The 23,595-nt window shown below is 44.6% G+C and overlaps 1 long non-coding RNA gene across 1 annotated transcript; it reads right to left on the bottom strand.

Annotated features, from left to right (window-relative positions):
- Positions 1-663: 663 nt before the first annotated feature.
- LOC143960837 (uncharacterized) lies at positions 664-3,717 on the bottom strand. The gene is made up of 3 exons (XR_013270379.1): positions 3,507-3,717; positions 3,311-3,412; positions 664-1,599 (listed from the first exon to the last, which is right to left on the bottom strand). It is a non-coding gene; the product is annotated as an uncharacterized LOC143960837 (long non-coding RNA).
- Positions 3,718-23,595: the final 19,878 nt, after the last annotated feature.

The following is a 23,595-nucleotide window of genomic DNA, read 5'->3' as shown; positions in this document are numbered from 1 at the left end:
TGGAGGCAAGGAATATGGTGGAGGAAGTAGATGAGACAGGCTCTTTCAGATCTGAAGAGCTTTATCCAAATGGTAAAGCAGCACCCCTGCCTCTACGATTTCACAGATCCATGCTACAAGCTTCGAGCGAGCAAAAGGTGAGCATGGAACCAAATTGCCAGCCAAGTGTTCACAAACTGGGCAGACCTAAATGCCCATGTGAAGGATGATAAAGGTAAGATAAACCCCTTCAAAATGAACTAACCACCAAACTGGCCATAGGGAGATAATAGGATGATTGTTATTTAGTACATTATAAATAACAGAATATTAGCACCAGAAAAACAGTACCCTTATGCGTATATTCCTATGCATTGCTTACAAGAGCATACATATGAGAAAACAGATAATAGATGTGAATTGCAGTTCACTATGGCCACATATGTGTACACACAAATTGCATGTGTGTAGGAATGTGGCCACAATGAACTGGAATGGCACATCTATTGCCTCCTTCTTTGTAAGTATATAAGTATATGCACCTAAGCAATGCATGGGACTATGAGTATAAACTCGTATTGTCAGCATGTCACAAATACATGAGGGCACACTCTGACCCCTAGTGGATATTGTATGGATGCTGCACACAAAGATAAACATATATTAAAAAAAAAAACACAACACTTCTTATAAATAAAGCATTTTTTTAAAAATGATTCAGTACAGCTTAGTATATGGTTGTATTAACAAACAGATACAGATAATAAAGATTTAAAATTATTCAATTGCCTCAAGCTGCCATGGGACCTGGCCTGCTGGAGACAAAGTAGGAACGCAAATTGATCCCTGATATGTGTACCTTGTCTGCTTCCACGAACACCAGTCCAATGAGCTCTTTCCATGTTCTGATGTAATGGGTCCTCAAACTCAAATCCATCCCACTGCCTTACAAAGTTATGCAAGGCACATGCAGCTTTAACAGCTTAGACAGCATTTTGCATGTTTAGGACAATGGGAGTGTGCAGGACCCGCCATTTGTTTGCTAATATGCCAAATGCACATTAGACAACTCAATGTGCTCTTGTTAACCGATAACTGAACACACTCTTCTGTACAGTTAGATTATGCCCCTAATAAGGCCGTAGAAGATGCTCACTCAGAGCAAAGCCTCATCCCCCACAAAAACACTGGCTAGGGGAGGGCCATGTGTACCCGGGAGTGGACTGTCCAAAAGAAGAATTCTCAAAAATACTAGAGTCAACGCTGCTGCCATATGACCCAATATCTATATAATGGAAGCAATAATTAGCATCAGCCACTGCCATTAAAACAAACTAAAAATATTTCTTGTAGTTAACATACTGGCTTTCGCTACCCATGGGCTTTATGATCCCAATGTGTTTTCCATCAATCGCTTCAACGCAATTGGGGAAGTTGCAGCGCTGACAGAAAACTTCAGAGATCTGTGACCATTCTTCTGTTGTAGGTTTGTTAAACACAATATCCTTCAACACATCCCAAATAGCAGAGCAGGTGTCACGGACTATGTAACTTGCTGTAGATTTTCCAACCCGAAAGGCATAGTGTAGACTTGCTAATGATTGTCCGGTTGCTAGGTACCTACAAAGAAATAAATATATAGATTTTAATTTGTTTTTTAACAGTTAAACTTCTCAAAGGAAAGTGGAAGAGTATACTTGAAGCCTACACTCGACATCTACGACTGCTAAGAGAGTTTAGGAGTGACGGCGTGTGATACTGGAAATTATGTGCATGCCAAAGAATTGGAGTTCCTTCGGCCATTGCTGGCTTTGGGGCGGTAAGCTATCATCTGTATGAATGCCATTAAACAAAATGTAAAGAGAAAATTATAATAATTCATTTCTATTTTCAGTACGGAAAACTGCTGGGAGTATAGTACTCCAAATAACATTTTGGACAAAGATGCAAGCAGTCATCAAGCAGGCCCAGCGTCAGTCAGAGATCAAGCAGACCAAGAGCTTACGGAGAGCCAATTGTCGACTCCAGCAGGTTCTACCTCTGTGACACCTGTGGGAGACTGGGAGTCCACACCACCCATTTGTGCTTGTGTACCTGCTAGAGCAAACATACATGCAACAAGAAGGAGGGCTCCTGAACAAGATTTTAACCGCTTGTTGGACATTATAGCCAGTATGTTGGAAAGGATGAAGCATCAGAACTCCAAGCAGACATGTTGGCAGGTACCATCCGATACATAGCCACATTTATTCTGCCAGCCACCACATATAGGTCCTCAGAACCTCCACCACTTATGGTCTCTATGCAAGTCTCCCCCTGCCCCATCTGCCAGCACCACATTCTTTACCCCTTCCTCGGTTGTCATCACCACATTCTGCCACCCACCTTCCTCTGCCAACACCACTACTTTCTAATTGCCAGAATATTAATCACAATCCCTCTACCTTCACCTGGTCACATTATGGCCATGCCATGAATGTGGTGATGTCACCTAATGAGGCAGTCAACTCCTCCCAAATCTTCCATCACCTCTAAAGTTTTTTGTTTTTGTTTTATGAGCTACGTTAGCTCTATTTCTTTTTTTATATTGTTGAGCTTCTTGGAGCTTATAGCGGAGGTCCACCCTAAAATGGACCTCCGCTCATCGGAATCCCCCCCCCCTCCGGCGCCACAATCGGCACCTTTCAGGGGGGAGGGGGTGCAGTTACCTGGATAATCCAGGTAACTGCACCCACTTCCGGGCTAGCTCTCTGCGGAACGGGGCGTACGTTACGCCCCCGTTCCGCAAGCGCCCGCCCCCTTCAGCAAGTGCCCCGCTGCCTGCTGGGAAACACACAGCTCCCAGAGGCAGCGGGGACCGTCCGGATTGCGCCGCGCGGCTCGCGCATGCGCAGTAGGGAACCGGGAAATGAAGCCGAAAGGCTCCATTTCCTGATTCCCATACCCAAGATGGCGGCGGGACCCGGCAGCCGAGCGAGCGATCGGCTTCGGGTGCCGACATCGCGGGAGCGCTGGACAGGTAAGTGTCACTATTTAAAAGTCAGCAGCTGCAGTATTTGTAGCTGCTGGCTTTTAAAAAAAAAAAAAAAAAAAACGCGGAGTCCCGGTGGACTCCCGCTTTATTGTTTTGTCTTATTTTTATCTATATGTTATCTTATCTAGATGTACAGTATATGTGAAGAACAAACAAACAAAAAAAGTTATATTTCAAGAAGTTTTTTTTCTTTAAAAACGTGTGTTTGGTGTTTATTTTATGCATATAAATTTTTTTTAATATTGGGTTCTTTATGTATCAGTCTTTAAAAAATTACAAAAAATGTGAAAAAATTACCTCAGTGTGATGATTAGTCATTCCACAGGGGGTATACTGTTACAGAAATATGTGTCCATTCGTTGCAACCGACTACTGAGTAAACCCAGTAACTCATCAGAGCTGTGAGCAAAAATAACAAATGTGGGGTTTATTAGTGGACATGATAAGAAAGGAACAATGTCAAACATCATGAATCCAAATAAGCTTGACTAACCTTTTTATGGACATCCTAGTGTAGTCCAAAAATGTATCCTCATGATCACGTAGGTCACTGTACATGACCCAAAATTGGCCTCTCTCTTCTTGATCAGCAATTACGGGGTGGATCCAGTATCTGTGTGCATTCTTCTTCCTCCTCTCTCTTTCATGTAGAAAATATGACGCAACAATGGCTGCTGCCACAAAACACGCCATCTCATCATCACTCATCTTTGCAGAGGATAATACATACACATGGAGCAGGAAGCACAATGATGAACACAATGATGAACCGGAAGAAGAATATTCAGGAAGCAGATGAAAAAAATCTAAAAACATAGCAACAAATGATGAAACAGAATGATGAAACAGATTCTCATTTTTCCTATGGGCTAATAAAAAAAACGCAAAGCTCAAAAACACAGAGAAAACGTTGCATGGAAAAAATGCTCAAAAACGCTACGCTCAGGTGTAAATGGGGCCTAAGCAGCAAAGGACATGTCCTTAGTTACAGGGACCGCAAAGATCTAATATGCAGAAAAGGATTGTCTAAACCAGTGTTTCTCAACCTTTTTTCAGTCAAGGTTAGGGACGGCCCATCCATTAAGGGTACACGGGCGCTCCTCCTATCTATGTGTCCGGCCTCCATGCAGGACGCCGGATGCATGGATTCCAATGGGGGGGGGGGGGGGGGTTGAAGCACATAATTAGAGCCAGAGGCTTTAATAGGCTTCAAAATAGGGTGGGCTCGAGGTGCAGAGCACTGCAAACTGAGTCCATCCAGGTGTGTAACAATAGCGAATGAAACTTCCCGGGTCCTGAGACCCATCACTAGATTGGATGAAAGGACATGCGATCGGATTGGACATCTAGGAGGAGGAAGGAGGAGATGTGCAGCAGAACACGCCGTGATGTATAGGAGGAGACGGGATGGAATCCGCAAGCCACCGCCTGTCCACAACCTACATGGTTTAATAGCGAGGCTGGATGACTAACCGTCATCGACCAGATGGGTAGTGCAGGCGACCTGACTGCCTGAGTACCATGGGGTGCCACCGGCTGACCAATCGATCCGGGGGAGGGGGGGTGGTGGTTGTTTGCTGCCCCCCCCAAAAAAAACCTTTAGAATTAAGGACAATCTCAAGGCACCCCATTCTAAAATGTAAAGTACTATTCAAATAGTTTTACATAATGCAGCAAAATTCACACACATAGGACAGCCAACATTAGAGGTGATTTATTCCTCCAAAGCAAATACACTTCTGCACACTAGTACTGACTAGTATTCCAGTGTTTCTTCTCTCCCTCAGTTTCTCTTCATCACTCAGCTAATGTGACCCCATTGTTAATGAAGAGAGACAGGGGAGGGTTAAACAAGAAAACAAGGATGATGTGCAGGCGATCAACACCCTTCTTATTAACACCGAAGGTTGCAATGGTGCACAATAAAAACCTGTCCCATTGTGTAACTAAAAGGCATGCTTCATCTAACCGGTTAGCTTGTATATATTTTTGGATTTTTTTTGCCATTTTGCTAAGGCACCCCTGAAGAAATTTGCAATAGCAGCAGATTTTGACTGGCTCTCTATGGAGCCAGTTCACATATCTACGCTGCGGCTCCAGTGCAAATTTGCACAGGAACCCTGTGCGTCTTTTGGTCTGTTTCAGGTCCTAATACAGCCAAAAGTTCAGGCTGAAATCTGACTTAAAACAGTGAACCTGGACACACCGGACCCCTGCTGTTAGCAATTGCGTGTAGTCGACGGCCATCACAGCTGCCGGCCATGTGCATGGGCTCCTATGTCACGTGGCGGGCACGCACCCTATACTCCTTAAAGCGCCTGCTGTACAGCTACGACAATTCACGCAGCAGTGCCATGCCACCGTCAATCGACAGCGGGCGGACGGTAATCGGTTAAGCACTGATTTAAATTACGATTTTGATAAAGGAGAGCCATGTACATGTGACAGGCAAAGAAAGGAAAGCCTTGCGAATAGTTAAAATTGCTGAATCAGCTCTATTGGGCAATGTGAATGGCAAGGCATGAAATGATAACTGCCTATCCTTGTCTTGCTAATCCTCCAGTAATTTAACAACTTACCCAGGACCGTTTTTAAGGCAGGGCAAAAGGGACAGCTGCCCTGGGCCCTGTCATTGTTGTGGGGCCCAAAGCAGCTGCTTCATACTTGCCAACTATCCTGGTTTAAATTCCCTCGTTCCTTGAGGGTTTAGTCCTGTGCTGTGTCCCAATATCTCAGTTTGAAGTGCTGCTACTAATGCTGTCCAGCTCTGCCCTATTGTTGTGTACAGATGACTCACCTGCAGACCCTATGTTTACATGTAAATTACTGGCATTCATATGTAGATAGAGGTGGCCGGCAGCATTGATATGTATATCATGCCCCCCGAGGTCATATGCACAGTAATCTCTAACAACCAATCAACAAGCAGAAATCATGTGCTGTAACCTCTAGCAACTAACCAGTGAGCTGTAATGTGTTCTGTAACCTCTAGCAACCAGTCAGTGAGCGGTAATGATACACTGTAACCTCTGGCAACCAATCGCAATAGCTGCCTGATCTGATTCGGTAAACTGATTTTGAGTCTAGCTGCTATTTATTGTATGTATCAGAGCAGGTGGAGAGTGAAACTGCATGGGGGGGGGGCCCAATCAATATTAAAGACGGCCCTGAACTTACCTCAACTAACCAGCCTGAACTGAGTGGTAAAGCAGTTCTAAAGTGTTTTATGTGCAAAAGAAAAGATTGATTCTATAGCAGCTGCGATATCACATGACATGTTGAATGCAATTTGTGACCCAATAGCAGAATGTAAACACTGCTTCTAAAGTCCTTTTAGAAGCTACTTAACCAATAGCGAGAATTATATGCAAAGTTATTGTGTCCCTAATGAATAAAAACTGTTTTGATGAATGAGTGTGGGAATAACCACTTTGATACATTGCATATAAAGGCCAAAAGAGTTCTGCAGAGCCCTCAAAAGGAAAAGTAATCAGTGGCATAGATAATGCAGGTGGTTTAAGCAAGGGAATTGAATATCATATCAGAAATAACTGCAAGCAAAAAACTGGTGTTAAAGTGGATGTAAAGCCACTCATGATTCTCAACTATTGCCATTTTTCTTATGTATATATGTATACATGCCTCCTGCATGTATCCCTACCTTTTAAAAATCACCCCCTTCTGCACACCGAGCCCCACAAATCTCTGAAATCCATGGGCGAGTCTATGCTCCGGAGCTATGTGGGCGGAGTCGTAACGCTACTAGACTCCTCGCCCAACTCTATGCTCCCTTTTTGCCAGGCAGAGTCACAAAGGAAGCAGGCTGTAGTAATAGCTGTGAGCAGGGCCGCTGATAGGGGGGGACCACCAGCCCTCCTGTACTGGGCCCTGCCCTGTAGGGGGGCCCAGAGGCAGAGGGGGGACTCCCACATTATAGGGACTATACTAATCCTGAACTAGGGTCCCATGTAGTGTGTGCGTGGGAGGAAGCAGAAAGCAAATTATTTAAACACTTTTGGGAGTAATCTGCAGCCGTATGTCCAGACTATTACATACACTACATTACACAAGTCCCAGTCTCTTCTATATCAATACGCCGGCCCATAACCCACCTCATAAACCGATCATTCCACGAAGGGATTGTTCCCACCATCCTCAAACAAGGCATCGTCAAACCTCTACTCAAGAAACCAAACCTGGACCCTCAGGATCCAAACAACCGTAGGCCGATTACAAGCCTCAACACCATTTCTAAGATCATGGAGAAAGCTGTAGTACATCAGCTACAACTACAAAATCAAAGCTCGCCACAGCGCCTAGAGGCGATTCAGTTCGCATTGTGCGCTATATAAGTATTTCATTCATTCATTCATTCAATGTAATTGTCTGGACATATACGGCTGCAGATTACTCCCGAAAGTGTTTAAATACTTTGCTTTCTGCTTCCGGCTGTCCAACTTCGTGCCCAGGTGGAAGGAGCAGAGGTTTTAGAGGAGCTCAGCTTCTGGCCGGTCCCCACGCTCCCAGATCCAGAGGATCCAAGCCCCCCACCCCAGGAGAAGCACTGCATGAGGACCCCAGATAAAAGAAGCCAGCAGGACCAGGTACTTGTGAAGTCGGGGGATGTTAGGTGGAGGTAGAGACTGGGCCCGGGCTCTGAGCATAAAGTTGGCCATACTGCATACTGCTCTCCCATATATCTAAAATATTGTGGGTATTCACCGTGCCCAGAGTGAAAGTCTTTTCCCTGTTGTACTTTCTATTGCGTTAATATACAGTATATGTATATTAAACCCTGCATTTCTCCATTGTACACAGTCCACGGGTTAGAGGGAGGGGTGCTCAGGTTCAGGCTTATGTGGGGGGGCCCGGCCAGGTAGACTGTACGGGGCCCCATGATTTTTAACAGCGGCCCTGGCTGTGAGACGCTAAGAGAGGGGGGTGATGACGCTGGGAAAGTACACTGAATGTCTCTCTCATGCTAGTGCATGAGATAAGGAAATGAGCTGTCACTCACAGCAAGGGGGAAGAACTGACTGGTATGTCTCTGTCTGTCCTTTTTATCTCACTGAAAGAAGATGAGAGGATTGCTCAGAACTGGATTAACTCTACGTGCAAGACTGGGCACAGATGACATGAAATCACATGCTGTACCAGGTACACGCCTTAATTAAAAAAAAAAATTGGGGGTTTACATCCACTTTAATGCATAGAATGCATTAAGAAAAAAAGCCTTCTGCCTTTACAACAACTTTAAATGAAGACCAGGAAGCACCAGATATCTTAGACAGTTATTTGCATAAAATACTATTCTAACATTCATCATAGTTACATAGTTACATAGTTAGTCAGGTTGAAAAAAGACACAAGTTCATCTAATTCAACCATATAAAAAAAAATATATATATATATATATATATATATGCCGTGAAGAAACCTTTCTGTATTTGGAGATGAAATCTCTTTTCCTCTAGATGTAAAGAGTGCCCCCTTGTACTCAGTGTTGACCATAAATTGAATAACTCAACACCAAGTTCACTATATGGACCCCTTATATATGTATACATGGTGATAATATCCCCCCTTAAAGAGGAAGTAAACTCTCCCACTCTGATGCTTCTTTTCATTTAGTCCATTATAATAAGTCATTATCAGACTATAGCCACTGTAATCCAGCCCAAATTGCATATTACTTACTGTTTAAAGAAACTTTAAAAAACTTGTTTCCAGGGGTTAGGCTGCGCCATCTTAAGTATTGTTTTCTGAGTCCACAGTAGAGTTTATTTCCGCCCTTACATTGAGCACTTCCTGTACTGTTAACCAAGCCTCCTTCTCAATCCAACGTTCTATGGCAACCCTGCTTCCCTGTTCATAGCTTACTTGTTTATTTCATAGTATTTACTTGTGCTGATGTCTAATGTTTCCATTTGTCAGACTTATCAGCTTCAGCTGATAAGACTGCAGTAATGGCCAAGTTTAGACTGTATGTGAGGTCACATGGTGTGTAGGAGGAAGCTCTGAGTGATTAGCAGAGTTCAGTGTTGTGCCGTAGGAAGTCCTGATAACAGATAGATAAGACATAGAGAGTGTGCCTTAAATCAGGGGAGATCTGGGCATGCTCAGTGACTTCATTCTACAGAACAACAAGGATTACAACAATACTAAGCAAGTAAGGAGATATCTACAAGCAGTGTTCATTAGGGTTTTTTATGCTGATTTACATGGGACAAAGTTGTGGGGGAGGGTTTACAACCACTTTAATCTCCTCTTCTCAAGAGTGAATAAATTCAGATCCTCTAATCTTTCCTTATAGCTGAGCTCCTCCATGTTTCTTATCAGTTTGGTTGCCCTTCTCTGCACTTTCTCCAGTTCCCCGATATCCTTTTAGAGAACTGGTGCCCAAGATTGAACTGCATATTCCAGGTGAGGTCTTACTAGAGGGGCAAAATGATATCTCTCTCTCTGAAGTCTATACCTCTCTTAATACAAGAAAGGACTACTCACTTTGAAAATTGCAGCTTGGCATTGCATGCCATTATTGAGCTTATAATCTACCAAAACCTTTTCCACCATTGATTCCTCCAGTTGTACTCCCCCTAGTATGTATGATGCATGCATATTCTTAGCCCACAAGTGCATAACTTTACATTTATCAACATTAAACCTCATCTGCCACATAGTCGCCCAATTACACATGCATTGAGATTGGTTTGTAAATTGGAGACATCCTGTAAGGACATTATTCCACTGCATAGCTTAGCGTCATCTGCAAAGACAGGAATTTTACTTTTAATCCCAGACCCAATGTAATTTATAAAGCTATTAAAAAGTAAGGGTCCCAGCACTGATAACCTTAATAGGCAATTCAGATTGAGAATCATTAACCACTACTCTCTGAATTCTGTCTTTTAGACAGTTCTCTATCCATTTACAAACTGATATTTCCAAGCCTGTATACTTTACCTTACACAATGAGCCGTGTGTGCAGAACTGTGTCAAATGCTTTTAAAAATCCATCATCAATAAGAGGCTCTTGCCTCTGAACCGCTTGCTCCAAAATGCCACAGCCACAACAACAGCAAAGAGCCCAAGTAAACAATATTCTTAGGGATACCATGTAAATACAATATTCTGGTCAAAACACCATTTGCCAGTCCGGAAATGATCACATTTGCCAGTCTGGAAATTACCACATTTGTCAGTCAGAAAATGACCACATTCAATAAATTCTGTTGCATCTGTAGACAACTGGTAAATGCTAAAACAAATTCCATCTGCCACATAGAGCTAACATTTTAAGTTGAAATCAATTAGTGCCAAAAACCAGTAGATACTCTTTTACCTTCTAACAAAACCAACATGCCAATAAGAGAATTTATGACCTGAGATGAGAAACACCCAGTGTCCACTAGTGAAAATCTGTTCAAAGGCAAAATGCGTGATAAAAACACTAAATGCCCAAGAACTACTGAATCACATAAACAGTATACTAGTTTCCGATAAGGTGGTTCTGAAAAGATACAGAGGGGGTTATTTACTAAAGGAAAATCAACTTTGCACTGCAAGTGCTCTTGAAAGTGCACTGAAAGTACACTTAGAAGTAAAGTTGCTGTAAATCCGAGGGGGACATGCAAGGAAAAATAAAAACAGCATTTTAGCTTGCACATGATTGGATGATAAAATCAGCAGAGCTTCCACTCATTTCCGATCTACCCCTTAGATTTAGAGCGGCTGCACTTTCAAGTGCACTTGCAGTGCAAAGTAGATTTGCCTTTCAAAAATAACCAACACTGTGTTTTTGAGGAGTCTAAAACTTCATCCTGACGTACTCTGTAACCAACACCCAGGAAATTAAATGTGGAGCAAGGCAGAACTGTGATTCAGCAGCCAAAGGAAAATGATACCATCAAACTGGAAGATCAGGGGATCACTTTTCCCATGCTCACTGGACCAATGCAAACTTCCTATTAGGCAACAGCACTGTAGTAGAAATGCACTGTGATTTACTAAAAGTAAAGCAGAGCCCTGTGAGAGGAGTAGGAGCATTGGAGAATGCACATCTCACCAAAAGCCTTCCAATGCTTCACTATTGAATATTCATGTGTTTTATCAAGAAAATTATTTTGAGATGAAGCAAGATAAGAATGAACAGGGAGTTACAAGATCCTGACCAAAAGCAGAGAATAAGTAAACGATTTCAGAATTGACTAAAAGGGCATCTGGACCAAACGATCTAATCAAGAAAAGCTACTGTACATTTAGGTATATCAATGAGAATACGCTATCAACAATTAGATCAATAAAGAACAAGAACTCTTAGAAGCTGACAAATGATTAAATTCAGTGGACTCTTCAGGAATGACCGCTAGAGGTAATAAACAAATGCAGTTACTATATGAGGTGGCAATCTCCCTTCATAAATTTCTTTGGAAAATTATAAAACACTATCATGCCTACATTTCATGTTCAGTGACACATTGGGGAGTTATTTACTTTGCAGTAGATCAAACATGAGGGGAAGCTTTGCTGATTTTATCATCCAATCATGTGCAAGCTAATATGTTTTTTTCTTTTTTTTCTTGCATGTCTCCCTCGGATTTACAGCGACTGCACTTCCAAGTGCACTTATAGTACAAAGTTGATTTGCCTTTCGTAAATAACTCTAATTGTGTACTGCTCTTTAACTTTTCCTAATAAAACTACTGTATTTATTGGTGTATAACACGCGACAGCGTATAACATGCACCCCAAGTTTAGGAGGCAATTTTAAGGAAAAAAACTTTGAGGAGGGAAGTTTAAGTATAAAAAATTACATTTAAATGCCCATCATTACAGTCTTGTCCAGTGTCTTTGCAGCCTTGTGTCTCTTTGCAGCCCTGTGTCTCTTTACAGCCCTGTGTCTCTTTACAGCCTTGTGTCTCTTTGCAGCCCTGTGTCTCTTTGCAGCCTTGTGTCTCTTTGCAGCCTTGTGTCTCTTTACAGCCCTGTGTCTCTTTGCAGCCCTGTGTCTCTTTACAGCCCTGTGTCTCTTTGCAGCCCCATGTCTCTTTACAGCCTTGTGTCTCTTTGTAGCCCTGTGTCTCTCTGCAGCATTGTGTCTCTTTGCAGCCCTGTGTCTCTTTACAGCCCTGTGTCTCTTTACAGCCCTGTGTCTCTTTGCAGCCTTGTGTCTCTTTACAGCCCTGTGTCTCTTTGCAGCCTTGTGTCTCTTTGCAGCCTTGTGCCTCTTTGCAGCCCTGTGTCTCTTTACAGCCCTGTGTCTCTTTGCAGCCTTGTGTCTATTTGCAGCCCTGTGTCTCTTTACAGCCTTGTGTCTCTTTGCAGCCCTGTGTCTCTTTGCAGATTCATTGCAGGAATTTAAAATTGGTGCTGATCTCCGCTGATTGGGAGAGGAGCGAGCGCCGCCAACATAAACAAAGCCGAATGTTCTCCGCTAGTTTCGGCTCCTCTTGCAGTCCCGCCCACGTGACTGTGAGTGGAGCCGAGACTACCCGAGTGTACTCGGCTTTGTGTATTTCGGCGGGTGCTCGCTCCGCTCCTCTCACAGTCATGCCCAGTCCCACCCCTATGATGGACATAACACAGGTCCAATGGCGGGACCGGGCGTGACTGTAGTGAGCACCGCCGACATACACAAAGCCCAGTACACTCGGCTAGTCTCGGCGGGACTGAGAGAGGAGCCAAGACAAGTCGAGTACACACGGCTTTGTGTATGTCAGCAGGGCTCACTCCGCTCACAATCAGCGGGGGATCGTCGTATAACACGCACCCACGATTTTCCCCTGATTTTAAGGGAAAAAAAGTGTGTGTTATACGCCGATAAATATGGTAAGGGGAAAAAAATATATAAACACAACATCAGGCAACTCCTTCACAGATTTAAAACTGAAACTCTTAAGCCCTGTACACAGGGGCTGGAAGACATCGGCCATGTCAATAAAAATTTGCCAACATTCGGCCCATGTGCAAGGCAGCCAGTCCAACAGAAGCCATTTGGCTGTCTTCTGTCAAATGAGCATGTTGGAAAACTAGCAGCAGACCGATTCCCAATCAGCACTCCCAGCCAATGGCGGAGAGCCCTGACCAGAGTGGGGGGGCATCCCCCTGTCAGAACACAAAAGAACAGAGGAGGAGATCCGCTCTCACCGAAGCTGTCAGTTTTTTTTCCAGGTCGAATGGAAAAAAAACTAGTGGTGTGTGCTAGTCTTAAAACAGCTTACTGTATATACTCGAGTATAGGCCGACCCGAATATAAGCCGAGGCCCCCAATTTACCCCCAAAAAAACTGGCAAACTTATTGACTCGTGTATAAGCCGAGGGTGAGACATGCCTGTCCATCCCTGTGTGTGTGTCCGTCCATCCCTGTGTGTCCGTCCATCCCTGTGTGTCCGTCCATCCCTGTGTGTCCGTCCATCCCTGTGTGTCCGTCCATCCATCCCTGTGTGTGTGTGTGTCCATCCATCCATCCATCCCTGTGTGTGTGTGTCTCCATCCATCCATCCATCCATCCCTGTGTGTGTGTGTCTCCATCCATCCATCCATCCCTGTGTGTGTGTGTCTCCATCCATCCATCCATCCATCCCTGTGTGTGTCTCCATCCATGTGTGTGTGTGTGTGTGTGTGTGTGTGTGTGTGTGTGTGTGTGTGTGTGTGTGTGTGTGTGTGTGTGTGTGTGTGTGTGTGTGTGTGTCCAGCCTACCTTTGTCCCGAGCCTCCGTCCCGTGCCTTGCCTCCTTGCCTCCGTCCCGTGCCGTGCCTTGCCTCCTTGCATCCGTCCCGTGTCGTGCCTTGCCTTGCCCCCGTCCCGTCCCGTCCCGTGCCGTGCCGTCCCGTGCCCTCTTCGTCGGCGGCCATTGTAAAGTTCAAAAGCTGCGCCGCCGCCTTCGCCTGTGATAGGCGGAACACTGAATTTCCCAGCAGCCTGTGTTCCGCCTATCACAGACGTCGTATCATCCTCGTCCGTAGTACGAGGATGATACGATGTCCGTGATAGGCGGAACACAGGCTGCTGGGAAATTCAGTGTTCCGCCTATCACAGGCGAAGGCGGAGCCGGAGGCGCGGCTTTTGAATAGAATGGCCGCTGTCTGTCTGCTCGACACGCTGATCGAGCGGGCAGACAGCGATGACTCGAGTATAAGCCGAGGGGGGCACTTTCAGCCTCAAAAAAGAGGCTGAAAATCTCGGCTTATACTCGAGTATATACGGTAATTCCTGTAGAGTAGGGGTGTCAAACTCAATTTTATTGTGGGCTGTATCAGCATTATGGTTGCCCACAAAGGGCCAGTTGTATCTGTAAGACCATATGAATTTATCCAGGGCTTTTTTTCTCAAAAAAAATGTGTAGGAACTCAACCCCCCCGCCGAACTGCATCAAGGAGTGTGGCCAAATTGCACTAACAGTGGTAGGGGCAAAAAATACCAGGAGTGCGTTTAGTGCAGAGTTCAGCAGTGCACTATGTACAGAGTGCAGTTTCAGGGGTGCACTATGTACCAAGTGTAGGGTTGAAGAGTGCATTATATACAAAGTACAGGATTTAGAGGTGTGCTATGCACAGAGTCTAAGGTTAAGCTCTCTTTCACAGGCTGTCCACATCTGACTTCCACCCCTCCTCAGCTCTGACCTATGCAACAGCCCCCCATACCCCACCTTTGCACACATCTCCCTCCATGGCCCTCAGTATAAGGCTTCTGCATTTAAAAGTGACAGTGATGAGCAACCAGTGGAGGGGAAGAGCCAGAGGTGGCAGAGCAGAGGTTCACATGAAATGGCCTTGCGGGCCTTGTGTTTGACATATGTACTGTAGAGGAAGTAAATAGAAACCCTCAGAAAAGTCACTGATGATAAACTGACTGATCAGACTGTTAGGCACCCATGTAAAAAGTCAAATAATAGTGCACTAATTTAACCAGTGGAACATGAATCTGTGCAAAAAATATTTTTATGTCACTCTGCTAATTAACGTCAATATTAGTGAATGATTTTAAATATATAGTAGAAATCCTCCCTAGCATGATGAAAAATAAACAACAAAAAAATATAAGTAATCACTTGCCGACCAGCCGCCAGCAGCATGGTGGTTCGGCTGCGCAAATTGCCATGTCGGTATGGCGGTTTGTGCACTAGCTTCTGTGGGCATGCGCGTTGATTGGCCAGTGGTGGGAGCCAATCACTGGGTCAGGCAGACTTAATGTCCGCTGGCTGCCCGCGATCGTTCCCTGCAGAGACAGAACTAGGGTTGCCACCTGTCCAGGATTCACCCAGACAGTTCGGGTTTGGAATCATGTGTCCGGGTTTGAGACTGGACTATGGTTTCCCAGCAGGGTTGCTGGCTGCAGTTGTCTAAGACAGCGGTAATCAACCCTGTCCTCAGGGCCCACTAACAGGCCAGGTTTTATGTATTACCTTGGGGAGATGCAGACTAGAATACTGCGATCACTGAGCAGCAAATTATATCACCTGTGATGTATTTCAGTTATCTTGCAAACCTGGCCTGTTAGTGGGCCCTGAGGACGGGGTTGATGACCACTGGTCTAAGCTGAGAGTGTCTCTCTTTCATGCTGCCCAAAGCCAGCATTAACAAACCCCCCCCAAACACACACACACAGACGGGAGAGGAGAGAGGGCTTGATCTGCACCTCTTCATCCCACCCCTACTCCTCTGTGTCTGCCCACACTCCAATCCCAGAGGCAGTGCTTCAGAAAAGAAAAGTGGGGGCTTGAAATTTGAAGTCTAGCAGTCTCAAATACATCTGGATGAGAGGTGCTGCCTGCCAAGGGGTCAACGAGATCACCATCCATCCCTATCTGTGACTGAATTCTCCCCCCTTCTCTCTCCTGCCTCTGAGAAAGTACATTAAGGTAAATCAGGGTTCTCAGAGCACCCCTTACTTCAGAGTTCCTCTTTACTCCAGAGGCCGCAGTGTTCTCCCTTACATCAGAGTTCTCAGGGTTCTCCCTCCTTAAATCAGGGTTCCCAAAGCATCCCTTATGTCGGGGTCCCCAGAGTTCTCCCTTGGATCAGAGTCTGCAGAGTCCCCCCTGACAGTGAAAGGGAACTCTACGAGTTCAGATGTAAAAGGGGAAATCTGTGGACTCTGATGTAAAGGGGGACTCTTTTTATTAACTTCATATGATTAGAAATGTTATTTATTAGCAAAATATATGTATAGTTTATACAAAAAAATAAAATATTGCTGTGTGCCGCTAAAGTGTTTGGGGTTGACTTGAAGAAAAGGTGGCAACCCTAGACAGAACGGGGACCTGCCGAAGAAAACAAGGCAGATTTCTGTTCTGACAGGGGATTACACTGAGATTTTGTCTTTCTGCTATGCAGGAAGACAGAGCTCTGTGTTATTCCATCAGCCCTCCCCTGTACAATTAGTAAACACACCCAGGGAACACATTTAACCCTTTGATTGCCCCTGATGTTAACCCCTTCCCTGCCAGTGTCATTAGTACAATGTCAGTGCATATTTTTAGCACTGATCACTGTAATAATGTCACTGGTTCCCCAAAAAAGTGTAAAAAATGTCAGTTAGGTGTCCGATTTCTCCATCGCTATGTTGCAGTCCCGCTAAAAATCGCCGATCACCGCCATTACTAGTAAAAAAATAAATAATAATAAAAAAATGCCATAAATCTATCCCGTATTTTGTAGACGCAATAACTTTTGCGCAAACCAACCAATATACGCTTATTGTTTTTATATTTTACCAAAAATATGTAGCAGAATACATATTGGCCTAAACTGATGAATACATTTGATTTAAAAAAAAAAAATTATTGCATATGTTTCATAGCAGAAAATAAAAAATATATATATATATATTTTTTTTAATTGTCGGTCTTTTTCTGTTTAAAAGCGCAAAAAATTAAAATCGCAGGGGTGATCAAATACCATCAAAAGAAAGCATTTTGAGAAAATTTTGTTTGGTACAATGTCACATGACCGTGCAATTGTCAGCGATGCAATGCCTGGTCAAATGGCCTGGTCATTAACCACTTCAGCCTCGGACCAATAAATACCTTAAGGACCAGAGGTCTTTTTGCAATTTCGCACTGCGCTGCTTTAACTGGTAATTGCGCGGTCATGCAATATTGCACCCAAACGAAATTTGCGTCCTTTTCTTCCCTCAAATAGAGCTTTCTTTTGATGGTATTTGATTGCCTCTGCGATTTTTTTTTTTTGCGATATAAATGGAAAAAGAGCGAAAATTTTGAAAAAAAAAGATATTTTCTTCTTTTTGTTATAAGAAAAATCGAATAAACTAAATTTTAGTCATACATTGAGGGCAAAATTTATTCAGCCACATGTCTTTAGTAAAAAAAATGTCAATAAGCGAATATTTTTTGGTTTGCGCAAAAGTTATAGCGTCTACAAACTAGAGTACATTTTCTGGAATTTACACAGCTTTTAATTTATGACTGCCGATCTCATTTCTTGAGGTGCTAAAATGGCAGGGCAGTACAAATCCCCCCCAAATGACCCCATTTTGGAAAGTAGACACCCCAAGGAAATTGCTGATGGGCATGTTGAGCCCATTGAATATTTATTTTTTTTGTCCTAAGGGATTGAATAATGACACAAAAAAAAAAAAAAAATTTTTTTACAAAAAGTTGTCACTAAATGATATATTGCTCACACATGCCATGGTTATATGTGGAATTGCACCCCAAAATACATTCTGCTGCTTCTCCCGAGTACGGGGATACCACATGTGTGGGACTTTTTGGGAGTCTAGTCGCGCACGGCACCCCGAAAACCAATCACCACCTTCAGGATTTCTAAGGGTGCAAATTTTTGATTTAACTCCTCACTACCTATCACAGTTTCGAAGGCCATAAAATGCCAAAATAGCACAAAACCCCCCCAAATGACCCCATTTTGGAAAGTAGACACCCCAAGCTATTTACTGAGAGGCATGTTGAGTCCATGGAATATTTTATATTTTGCCAAAAGTTGCGGGAATATTACAAACTTTTTTTTTTTTGCACAAAGTTGTCACTAAATGATATATTGCTCACACATGCTATGGGCAGAAGTCAAATTACACCCCAAAATAAATTCTGCTGCTTCTCCCGAGTACGGGGATACCACATGTGGGGGACTTTTTGGGAGCCTAGCCACGTACGGGACCCCGAAAACCAAGCACTGCCTTCCGGATTTGAATATAAAATGCTATAAAAAACAAACTAACCAGAGTCACCCGTAACACTTATACGGTGATCAGTGGTGAAAGGGTTAACTAGGGGCAATCAGGTGGTTCAAATTTTTATTAGGTAGTATATGGGGGTCCCTGGCGCTATATAAAAACCTGACGGGGAACCTAAATAACTAACTGGCTAACCAGCGTCACCAGTGACACTTATACTGTGATCGCTGGTGAAAGGGGGTGAAAGGGTTAACTAGCAGCAATCAGGGGGTTAAAACCATTATTGGGTAGTATATCGGGGTACCTAGCGCTATAAAAACCTGGCGGTGAACCTAAAAAAATAACTAGCTACCTAGCGACACTAGCGACACTGATGCAGCGTTCAGAAAAATTATCGCTTAGTGACACTGGCAAAAGGGGGTGAAAGGGTTAACTAGCGGAAATCAGGGGGTTAAAACCATTATTGGGTAGTATATCGGGGTACCTAGCGCTATAAAAACCTGGCGGTGAACCTAAAAAAATAACTAGCTACCTAGCGACTGTAGCGACACTAATGCAGCGATCAGAAAAACGATCGCTTAGTGACACTGGCAAAAGGGGGTGAAAGGGTTAACTAGCGGCAATCAGGGGGTTAAAAACATTATTGGGTAGTATATCGGGGTACCTAGCGATATAAAAACCTGGCGGTGAACCTAAAAAAATAACTAGCTACCTAGCGACACATGCAGCGATCAGAAAAATGATCGCTTAGTGACACTGGCAAAAGGGGGTGAAAGGGTTAACTAGCGGCAATCAGGGGGTTAAAAACATTATTGGGTAGTATATCGGGGTACCTAGCGCTATAAAAACCTGGCGGTGAACCTAAAAAAATAACTAGCTACCTAGCGACTGTAGCGACACTAATGCAGCGATCAGAAAAACGATCGCTTAGTGACACTGGCAAAAGGGGGTGAAAGGGTTAACTAGCGGCAATCAGGGGGTTAAAAACATTATTGGGTAGTATATTGGGGTACCTAGCGATATAAAAACCTGGCGGTGAACCTAAAAAAATAACTAGCTACCTAGCGACACTAGCGACACATGCAGCGATCAGAAAAATGATCGCTTAGTGACACTGGCAAAAGGGGGTGAAAGGGTTAACTCTAGGGGCAATCAGGGGGTTAAATCTTTATTGGGGGGTGATAGGGGGCTACCCTGGACCTAACACTAACTGTCCTGACAGTTTTTATTGTCACAACTGACACTGAATGCATTGATCAGTAAAGAAATGATCAATGCAATCAGTGACACTGTGACCGGGGGGGGAGGGGGGGCGGGGGGGGGATCGGGGGGCGATCGGGGGGGGGATCGGGGGGGGTTTGTGTGCCTGTGTGTACCTACATGTCAGTGTAGTGTTGGTGCACACTTACTTTTACTGTTCTCCTCGTAGTCCGGTCAAAAAGACCGCCCCGAGGAGAATGACATCACTTCCTCCTTCCTGTGTAAACAATACACAGGGGAGGAAGCTTCTCATTGGCCAGGAGCGATCCAGAGGGGGTGGCCGAAAACCAACGGCCATCCCCTCATCACGGAGCGCTCCTGGACCGAATCGGACCGCCGTAACCAGCGGGAGGGGGTCCGATCGGACCCCCCACCCGCTGGAAGGCAATCACGTAGATGTACGTGATTATGCCTGCCTGTGCCATTGTGCTGACGTACAATGGCAATACGGCGGTCCTCAAGTGGTTAAGGGGGTAAATCCTTCCAGGGCTGAAGTGGTTAATAAGGTACTTCACCTTAGTGGTGCAAACGTGGTGCTATTGATCAGGCAATAACTGATCAATTTCATCATATAATCGCAAAAAATTACCTGGTCATTAAGGGGGTAAAGCCTTCCAGGGCTGAAGTGGTTAATAAGGTACTTCACCTTAGTGGTTCAAATGTGGCTCTATTGATCAAGCAATAACTGATCAATTTAATCAAATATACAGTATCTCACAAAAGTGAGTACATCCCTCACATTTTTGTAAATATTTTACTATAACTTTTCATGTGACAACACTAAAGAAATTACACTTTGTAACAATGTAAAGTAGTGAGTGTACAGCTTGTATAACAGTGTAAATTTGCTGTCCCCATCAAAATAACTCAACACACAGCCATTCATGTCTAAACCGCTGGCAACAAAAGTGAGTACACCCCTAAGTGAAAATGTACAAATTGTGCCCAATTAGCCATTTTCCCTCCCCGGTGTCATGTGACTCGTTAATGTTACAAGGTCTCAGGTGTGAATGGGGAGCAGGTGTGTTAAATTTGGTGTTATCACTCTCTCATACTGGTCACTGGAAGTTCAACATGGCACCTCATGGCAAAGAACTCTGAGGATCTGAAATAAAGAATTGTTGCTCTACATAAAGATGGCCTAGGTTAAAAGAAGATTGGCAAGACCCTGAAACTGAGCTACAGCATGGTTGCCAAGATCCTACAGCAGTTTAACAGGACAGGTTTCACTCAGAACAGGCCTCGCCATGTTCAACCAAAGAAGTTGAGTGCACATGCTCAGCGTCATATCCAGAGCTTGTCTTTGGGAAATAGACGTATGAGTGCTGCCAGCATTGCTGCAGATGTTGAAGTACTGGGGGGGTCAGCCTGTCAGTGTTCAGACCATACGCTGCACACTGCATCAAATTGGTCTGTGTGGCTGTCATCCCAAAAGGAAGCCTCTTATAAGGATGATGCACAAGAAAGCCTGTGAACAGTTTACTGAAGACAAGAAAAATAAGGACATGGATTAATGGAACCATGTCCTGTGGTCTGATGAGACCAAGATAAACTGATTTGGTTCAGATGGTGGCAAGCATGTGTGGCGGCAACCAGGTGAGGAGTATAAAGACAAATGTGTCTTGCTTACAGTCACTGGGCTTAGCCCTTCCTTCTCTTAGCTGGCCACTCAGCTGTCAGCTAATTGCCAGCTCCTATCGCTCCACAGCTACTCACCTGTTGATGATATCCGGCTCGTCAGTCCTGCCTACTTAAGCCGTCCAGCCCAGAGGATCTCTGCCTTTGCCTTGGTCAACTTCATAGAGACTGCATTCCTGTTAAAGACTTGCTTGGCTGACATCCCTTCTGGCTCCAGATCCTGCTTGCTGTTCTATGCAGATTTTTGGCTCCCTGACGTTTGGCTTGTCTGACTATCCGCACCTCGTCTCTTTCATTATGAGTACCTTGTAATGCCTTTTGGCCTTTGTAACACCCCGGCAAGTTTTCCAGGAATTTATTAACGATGTCCTCCGAGATTTGTTGCAGTTATGTTTGGTGCTTTATCTCGATGATATCCTCATATTTTCCAAGTCCCTGGAAAGCCACCAGGGGATGTCTGTCGTCTGCCTCGGAAACTATGAGAGAACAATCTCTATTGTAAATTGGAGAAGTGCGAATTCCATCTTGAACAGGTTAAATTCCTGTTGGTTTTTGATGGACCCAGAGAAACTTTCAGTCCCATAGTGGCCCCGAGAGAGCGCTATGCATCCTTGTGGCTACTTTTCCAAGAAATTGTCACCTGCGGAGTGCAATTACAAGATAGGTGACAGAGAGCTGTTAGCGATTATCTTAGCCCTGAAAGAATGGAGACATCTCCTCGAAGGTACCACTGTGCTGGTTCTCATTTTTACTGACCATAAGAATCTCACATTCTTGTCTGAGGCTAAACGCCTCTCTCCCAGAAGGGCACGATGGGCTAATTTCTTGTCAATTACATTGTGCCTTTCTTATCCGGTACTAAGAATGTAAGGGCTGTCGCTCTGTCACAACAATTTTCCTCCACTTCTAAGATGAGTCGGTTCTGGTTCCTGTGATTCATGCTGATCATGTCCTGGCTAGGGTTCGCACCAGTCTCACTTCACCTTTGGGTGACAAAGTTCTTGCTGCTCAGGCCAATGCTCCTCCTCAGAAACCTTGTGATCGCTGCTTTGTCCCAGAGAGTCCCTGTACTGCCATTCTCCAGACTTATTCTCCCAAGCTGCTGGCCACCCTGGAAAGAATCAACTCTTTTGGGCCATTTCCCAACAATTCTGGTGGGTGGTTCTGGCCTAGTCTACTTGCTGATGTAACGGCCTTCGTAGCTGCCTGTTCTCAGAGTAAGACTCCACAACACCTTCCAACACCTTCCAGTGGGTCTCCTACAACCCATATCCAATGGAGAGAGGCCCTGGACCTACTGACACTACTTTACATTGTAGCAAAGTGTAATTTGTTTATTGTTGTCACATGAAAAGATATAAGATATAATAAAATATTTACAAAAATGTGAGAGGTGTACTCACTTTTGTGTGATACTGTATCTTTGGACTTGTTTCCATGCCCTGGTAGGGGTTGCTGAATGTAGTGCTTCACCTGTCAACCTGCCTAGCCAGACATCCCTTTCTCAGTCACTCAGAGACATAGAACAGTCCATAGCTTTGTTTTTTTTTTTTTTTTATTTGAGGGAATTACATTTGGATGGGAAATGTGAGAATTATGGGATGCCCAGAAACATACAGTGCAAACTTGCTTGGGACTTCTATATACACACTCCAATCTCCAATCCAGCACTTTACTTGTTTCTAACGCTGCAAGGGTAAGCCTGACACTGTTTGAGCCAGGCCTCAATGAGCTGCCTTTTGTGGGCAGGGAGCTCGGGCCCCTGTGGTGTAGAAATAGTTCAGATGCTAGCTATGCTCTATTCAGCTACCACTTCCAGATAGCACTCTTCATGTCCTGCCAGCCAGCCTGGCTGAATAGACCCCTCTCCACTGCCCTTCCCACAGTCCTCTCTTCTGGTTCTGCACCCATATCAAACTGCAATCTCCCAGTTCTCTCAGGTGGGCCTCCACAGTCCCCCCCGACTGTGCTCACTCACCAGCCCTCCTGGCTGTGACCAGTAGTCCTCCATGGAGACTCTTAGAAGTGTTCTCTCCCACTGTCCTCTACTTGCTCTCTCGTGTTCCAGGATCTTGTCCCTCCTACTGGATGCACCTGAGCCCCAGCTTAGGGTCACCTCCCCCCCCCAGACTGGGGAACTCCCCGTGGGCCTGACAGCCTCCACACTTTCTCACTCCAGCTCTTTCACCCAACAACTCCTCCCCAGCTGGGCTGACCCCAGTTAATTAAGGAGGCCTGCCCCCTGCCAATTTAAGTTGGGGATTGGTTAAGGCTCCTTAGAATACCCCAGACAGCTCCACCTCTCCTCTCCTTCTAGCACCTTCTGGAAAGAAGAGTGAGGGGACAGTGATGCTGCCTGTGAGTCACCAGCTGCTGCCCTGAGCCACTCCCAGCCCAGAATGAAAACAAACAGGCCTAGCCACCAGCTAGGCCTGCCTATATTTTCCTACCCTGCCAGAAAACCCTTACTCTAGCACCTCCCTAACTAGAGGGGGCTACAGACTTTTTTGGACTATTAAGATTTTTTCAC

The sequence above is a fragment of the Lithobates pipiens genome, unplaced genomic scaffold, assembly GCF_037356315.1.
Source record: "Lithobates pipiens isolate NorthernLeopardFrog02 unplaced genomic scaffold, aLitPip1_a1.2 Scaffold_8, whole genome shotgun sequence".
NCBI classification, from domain to species: domain Eukaryota; kingdom Metazoa; phylum Chordata; class Amphibia; order Anura; family Ranidae; genus Lithobates; species Lithobates pipiens.
Note: the sequence above shows the minus strand (reverse complement) of the source record. Positions and strands in the feature narration are given on the sequence as shown.